Genomic DNA, 7,014 nt, shown 5'->3' on the forward strand with positions numbered 1-7,014 from the left:
TGGAGGGAAAGGACACCATGAATCCTCCGGGGTTGTCCATAAATCCCTAACAGTACGGGGGAGGGGGGGAGGAGGGAGTGGAGATCTCTTCTGAACAGCACGTTGCAAGGCATCCCAGATATGCTAAATAAGGTTTATATCCGGGGAGTATGGCCGTGAGCGGAAGTGTTTAAACTCAGAAGAGCATTCCTGGAGCCACTCTGTGGCAATTCTGGACGTGTGGGGTGTGGCATTGTCCTGCTGGAATTGCTCAAGTCGGTCGGAATGCACAATGGACATGAATGGATGCAGGTGATCAGATAGGATGCTTATTTGTTACCCGTCAGAATCGTATCTAGACGTATCAGGGATCCGATATCACTCCAACTGCACACGTTCCACACCATTACAGAGCCTCTATCAGCTTGAATAGTTCCCTGCTGACATGCATGGTCCATGGATTCATGAGGTTGTATCCATACTTGTACACGTCCATCCGCTCGACATAAATTGAAACGAGACTCGTCCGACCAAGTAACATGTTTCCAGTCATAAACAGTCCAATGCCGGTGTTGACGGGCCCGGGCGAGGCGTAAAGCTTTGCGTCGTGCAGTCATCAAAGGCACACGAGCGGCTCCGATAGCCCATATCGATGATGTTTCGTTGAGTGGTTCGCACGCTGACACTTGTTGATAGCAAAGCACTGAAATCTGCAGAAATTTGCGGAAGAGCCCCGTTGGACGATTGTCTTCAGTCGTCTTTGGTCCCTTTCTTACAGTTTTCTCCGGCCGCTGCGATGTCGGTGATTTGATGTTATATCGGATTCCTGATATCCACGGTACACTCATGAAATGGTCGTACGGGAAAACCCAACTTCATCGCTTACTCGGAGATACTGAGTCCTATCGCTCGTGCGCCGACTATAACAGCATGTCCAAACTCACTGAAATGTTGATAACCTGCCAGTGTAGCAGCAGTAACCGATCTAACAACTGCGTCAGGCACTTGTTGTCTTATAAAGGCTTTGCCGACCGCAGCGCCGTATTCTGCCTGTATTTGAATACATATGCCTATCCCAGTTTCTTTGGCGCGTCAGTGTATATTCAACTCTGAGAGTTCTTTCTGTTAAAGGGATATACAAATTGCACCATAGCTCGCTTTAAATGTAACGGCATACAGCTGGCATACAGCTTTTTGCTGGATGTAGTCTATCATGAGTTAATGAACAAATTGAGAAGTTATTTCCCTGTGACTATGTTATGTTTCGAGACAAACCCACATTCGTGAATACCACTGGCCGTGCGACACAGCAGTGCAGTGCAGACGACGCTGAGTCGGCTGTCTTCCGAAATGTTATCCAATCTGTCCGGCCTCGCAGCTGCTACCCTACCGTAGACACGTGTGGCGGTGCCCTTAGTGCTCTGGCAGGCAATAAGATTGGATGGACCGCAGACAGTCGTAAAAGGCGGCACCGAGCCGTTACGCCTGCTTGCCGCGGACTGCTAGGACGAGCCAACTGCTGCCGGCGAAACTAGCTGAGTACGCGAGCTACTGGCACTCTGTTCCGATAAATTTTACAGTAACTGACACTTTTAGATAATTCTCCGCACTTTTTTAATTCGATTACATGTTTCGATCACTATGGATCATCTTCAGATCAAAAACAAAGAAAGACCATCATCTAATTATTTGAACCATTGACCGCAGCTGCCAAATTCAGTACTCTCATATGCTGTTAGGAGCAGACAAGACGGGTTGCTTATGCAATTACTTGGGTAAATTCTACTTTTATGTACAATCTTTCTTTTCCTACTGTTGTAAAATATTAGATGACATATATTTATTTTTACTTTGTTTTAGATCTGAAGATGATCCAGAGTGAGTAGGAAAGAAAAGAATTGCACATAAAAGTAGAGTTTACCCAAGTAATTGAATAGCAACGCGTATTGTCTACTCGAACTACATATCAGAGTACTATATTGTCCAACCGTGGTCAATGTTTTAAATAGGTAGATGTTGAAGTTGGGAAATAAAGTAGCGAAAACTGAATTAGCATCTGAAGATATTCAAATTTCACAATGTGAATATCTTCAGATGCTTATTCAGTTTTCGCTACTTTACTTCCAGTTTCTAAAATCTACCATTTTGTTTCCCTTTTGTAGTTTTACGTATCGATTCATATCTTAAGAGATTTTTCGGTTACTGACTTTTTGGAACTGTAGTGTAAGACCCTCTCTTACTGACACCATAGCATCGCTGTTACTACCTATCCTTCCCCCCTCCCCCCTCCCCCTCCCCCTTCTGGCCTTCTTTGACCGCTCTAAATCCTCCCCCCCCCCCCCCCCCCCTCAGTTCGTTTCATTCCGCACATATTTTACTTAGCATTGTTCGAAGCTATTAGTGTTTCAACGAGATTTTTACATTATTATAAGTTGCATAATTTTAACATGACCTCTCTTGCTAAACTCATGACATCCTCATCACTCCCTCCCTGTTTTCTTTCTCCTGCTCCGGTCAGCCTCACTCCATTTCCCCTTTCTCCCCTTACCCCTACCTCCTTGCCGCGGACTGCTAGGACGAGCCAACTGCTGCTGGCGAAACTAGCGGAGTACGAGAGCTGCTGGCACTCTGCTCCGATAAATTTTGCAGTAACTGACACTTTTAGATAATTCTCCACACTTTTTTAATTCGATTACATGTTTCGATCACTATGGATCATCTTCAGATCAAAAACAAAGAAAGACCATCATCTACTTATTTGAACCATTGACCGCAGCTGCCAAATTCAGTACTCTCATATGTTGTTAGGAGCAGACAAGACGGGTTGCTTATGCAATTACTTGGGTAAATTCTACTTTTATATACAATCTTTCTTTTCCTACTGTTGTAAAATATTAGATGACATATATTTATTTTTACTTTGTTTTAGATCTGAAGATGATCCAGAGTGATCGAACCACGCAACATAATTACAAAAGTGTCAACTGAGACGAAACAATAAATGTGAATTATCTTAATTATCTACTCATATACAACTGCTGAATTCTCTCAAGACGATTATGTCGCTATTGTCTACAGGAACTGTTGAAAGTGTTTGCTTGTTGCAGGTCTCGCGTTACTTACGGCTAAAGCATCTGGGCAGTCAGACGCTTTAGCCGTAAGTCCTGCTGACATTTCGCAAAATAAACAAGTAATGCTTTGATGTTAACAGAAGTTGATGAATGCTCATAAATACAGTAAAAACATAAATGTATATATGCAATCACTATCTCTTTTGTGTGGGATAGCTGCTAATAAATATTCCTCTGAAAGTGTACGATTGAATGCTATTCTCAGAACATGGCTACGTATGACTACGCTCCATTTTATTAGGATACGTGTACTCATTTCTGTGTGTGAGGTGACATGTGAAACGCATTCAGAGAGTTTTGTTACGGGTTTTACACCCACATTCAGATGCTTAAATACATTGGAGCTCGAGAAACTCCAACCAGTCTTTTGCTAGCAAAGTTCGCTAAAATGTAGGAATCGCATTGATTGATTAGCGGGGCACAGAGTCCCAAAGTCATTTGCTGGAAACAATGAGAATGTGCCTTAAAAATACGATCATGGTTAGACGTATTGTTTAAAATTATGTGTTGTTAATGAATGATAAACTTGGAATGAGAACATGTTTAGGATTTAGTTTCATCATGGTTTGGCTTTCTTTTAGAAAACATTTAATTCTGCCCATCAGGTCGAGGTCGGAAATATCAGTCTAGGGATTAAAACTCTGCCTTTTTATCTCGGAGGCCCATTACTCAAAGAAATGAGATCATTAGTTCTCAAAAAGTTAATTTAACGGTTTCGGTTTGAATTGCAATAAAATCCAGTGAAACTTGTTTTTTCGTAATACACTCGATGCACATGTAGAGAAAAATAAATGATTACAACTTCAAAAAACTGAATGATTTATTCAAGAGAAGGGGCTTCGCAAGCTGAGCAACTTCGTGACGAGTTGGTCCATCTCTGGCCCTAATGCAAGCTGTTGGTAGGTTTGTAATTGATTGACAGAGTCCTTGGATCTCCTCCTGACGGATATCGTGACAAATTATGTCCCACTGGCGCTTTAGACCGTGAAAATCCCGAGCTGGTTGGAGGGTTCTGCCCATAACGCTCCAGACGTTCTCAATTGTGGAGCGACTGGGTGACCTTACTGGCAAAGGATAAGGTTAGGGTCTTACAAGTGCGAAGACAAGCAGAAGAAACTCTAGTCCTGTGCGGGCGGTCTTTATGTTGTTGAAATGTGAGTCCAGGGTGACTTGCCATAAAGGGTAACAAAAGAGGGAGGGCGGTGAGGTAGAATATCGTCGACTTACCGTTGTGCTAAGGGTGCTGCGGATAACCAAAGAGATCCTGAACAGAAATGGCACCGCAAATGATCACTCCTAGTTGTCAGGTCGTATGGTGGGCGACAGTCAGGTCGAAATCCCACCACTGTCTGTACATCTCTAGGCACGTATTCGATCTGGAATATCATTAACTGGAGCGGAATTGACTTGAGTGATAAGTCTGACTTAAAACTGGATCTAGATGTCTGTCTGTACATGTACATCACATCATTGACTTCCGTCCTATTTGGATAATTGCTTGGTGGCGTGTAGTTCGTAATTTCTGGTATCTCAACTCTTGACCAGGGCTGTATGAAGAGGATGGCGAGCTACGCTACCGGCAAGGGCGCATAGTGGCGCAGAAATGTGTCGAAAAAATAACAAGAAAGGACGTCGGTTTAAAAATAAACTGGGAGAGTAAAAAAGTTCTCCTATCCCCTGTGTTTCTACTGCCTTTTGCGTACGAGAAGAAGCCTTTTGCTCGCCCACCACTTGCGAGGTAATGGGCGAGCTGTGGTACCCTGGAAATATTTTGTGTTCGGATTTGGTGTGGCCGTGCGGGGCCTCTCATCGAGCCGCTGCCGGCAGCAACCATGTGGTGCCGAACGTTAGCTAAGCATGAGGGGCAGCCCCAGCGCGTGGTCCAGCCGCGTGGCTGGGAATTCCATGGTGATGCTGTGTCGATGAAGGAGACTCGCCGGGAGTGCCAAAGATGGTAGACTTTGTGAAACCTTAATGGGAGACATTTCACAGGTCGTACAGAAATTAATAGTAGCCAGATGAATCATGATACCTCAAAAAGAAATGTAGATTACCATTATTTGCATGATGATTCTGACGGCATAATCAGATTTTCAATACCTTCATTAGTTTAAAGTTTAGTATCTGACTGTAAATTATACAAATAACAACCAGCAACGAATTACCAAAATATAAACGGTTCATCCAATTTTGTCGATCGATGTGTCTTCAGAAAGCTATTAGTGATTAGGGAGACTCGATTTTTTTCTCTTCTGATGTGAATCTTATTGTTTACATTTCATATCAGTAAAAGGCTACACTCCATACAAATATCGTCAGAAAATACTTGCTAACACTTAAATTTATGTTCGATGTTAATAAATTCCTCTTTATCAGGAATGTTTATCTCGCTATTGCCAGTCTACATTTGACGTTCTCTCTGCTCCAGTCATTATCAGTAATTTTGCTTGCCAAATAGCAAAACACATCAACTACTTTTAATGCCTCATTTCCTAAACTAATTTTTTTTGCATCACCTTATTTAATTTAACCAAAATTTCATTAACTTTGTTATACATTTTTGATATTCACCTTATAAGATATTTTCAAGAGAATATTCATACCGTTCAGCTGCTCTTCTAAGTCCTTTGCCTACTTAGTTAAATTACAGTTTCATCGAAAAGCCGTATTCTTTTAAATTTATTCTCCCTGAACTCTTACTCCCGTTCCTAATTTGTCCTTGTTTTCTTTCGCAGCTTGCTCAGTGTAAAGATCAAATGACTTCTGGGTGGGGCTATACACACCTGACCCATTCCTTTGTTAACTACTGCTTCCCTTTCATGTCGTTCGGCTCTCATAGCTGTTGTCTGGTAACCATTCTGCCCACTACCTAAGCAGGGCTAATCCCTGATTCGCTCCGTGGCTTGGAACTGTTTCCTAACGCAAAGGGAGTGTCCTGTTTTGTATCTTCAACGACACTTCAGATAAGCTTGTAGGCTTACTACATCTGGTCGACCTGTCCTTGTACGTGCTTGCAGCAAAATGTCAAGGCCAAAACAACGAACCAGTGATAATGAGTGAAATTCAGTACGCAGATTCTTCAGTAAATCGCCAAATTAGTCACCTTTATACCTCGTCACCTTGCTAATGACAGAATGGAGAATAATTCAGGTTACAAAAAATCGAATAAGTAAATTATTGCAAAATTATTGATACTATCGTGGCCTCTCGTTTACGTATTGCCTGTTGCCTAGTGTCTTAATATCTTCGACCGACATTGGGTTAACGATTTTCCTGACATTTGGCCAGCACGAGGGCTGCTGAATCATCAGGAAAATGCGTCAAACAATCTCGTGGTATTGTTATCAATTCATTTTTAAATTCTTGTTCAAAAATGCCGCTATCAATAGAAATGCATTTTGGAGCTCTTGTAGGTGCTGTGTTGTTAATAGTAGCTGGCAACTGCATTAATCTTTAAAGTGCACACAAAGGTTTAGGAATGCATGAGCAATGTTTACTTTGATTGCAAAAAAATGGTTCAAATGGCTCTGAGCACTATGGGACGTAACTTCTCACGTCATCAGTCCCCTGGAACTTAGAACTACTTAAACCTAACTAAGGACATCACACACATCCATGCCCGAGGCAGGATTCGAACCTGCGACCGTAGCGGTCGCGCGGTTCCAGACTGTAGCGCCTAGAACCGCTCGGCCACTCTGGCCGGCGCGATTGCATTTTCAGCCTGTAGGTATTAGGCTTTGACAGACATCGCAATCAGTGAGCGCCACCATTAACAGTAGCCTGTCGAGGACCTTCTAGTGGTTAACAGAGCAAACGCAAGCAGTTCCAGGACAGGTGAAACCGGGAAAAAGCTGAGAAATGATGGAGCTGCTATGCGCATACAGGCGCACTTAACAAGCTGTCG

This window comes from Schistocerca americana, chromosome 5 (assembly GCF_021461395.2).
Source record: "Schistocerca americana isolate TAMUIC-IGC-003095 chromosome 5, iqSchAmer2.1, whole genome shotgun sequence".
Taxonomy (NCBI): Eukaryota; Metazoa; Arthropoda; class Insecta; order Orthoptera; family Acrididae; genus Schistocerca; species Schistocerca americana.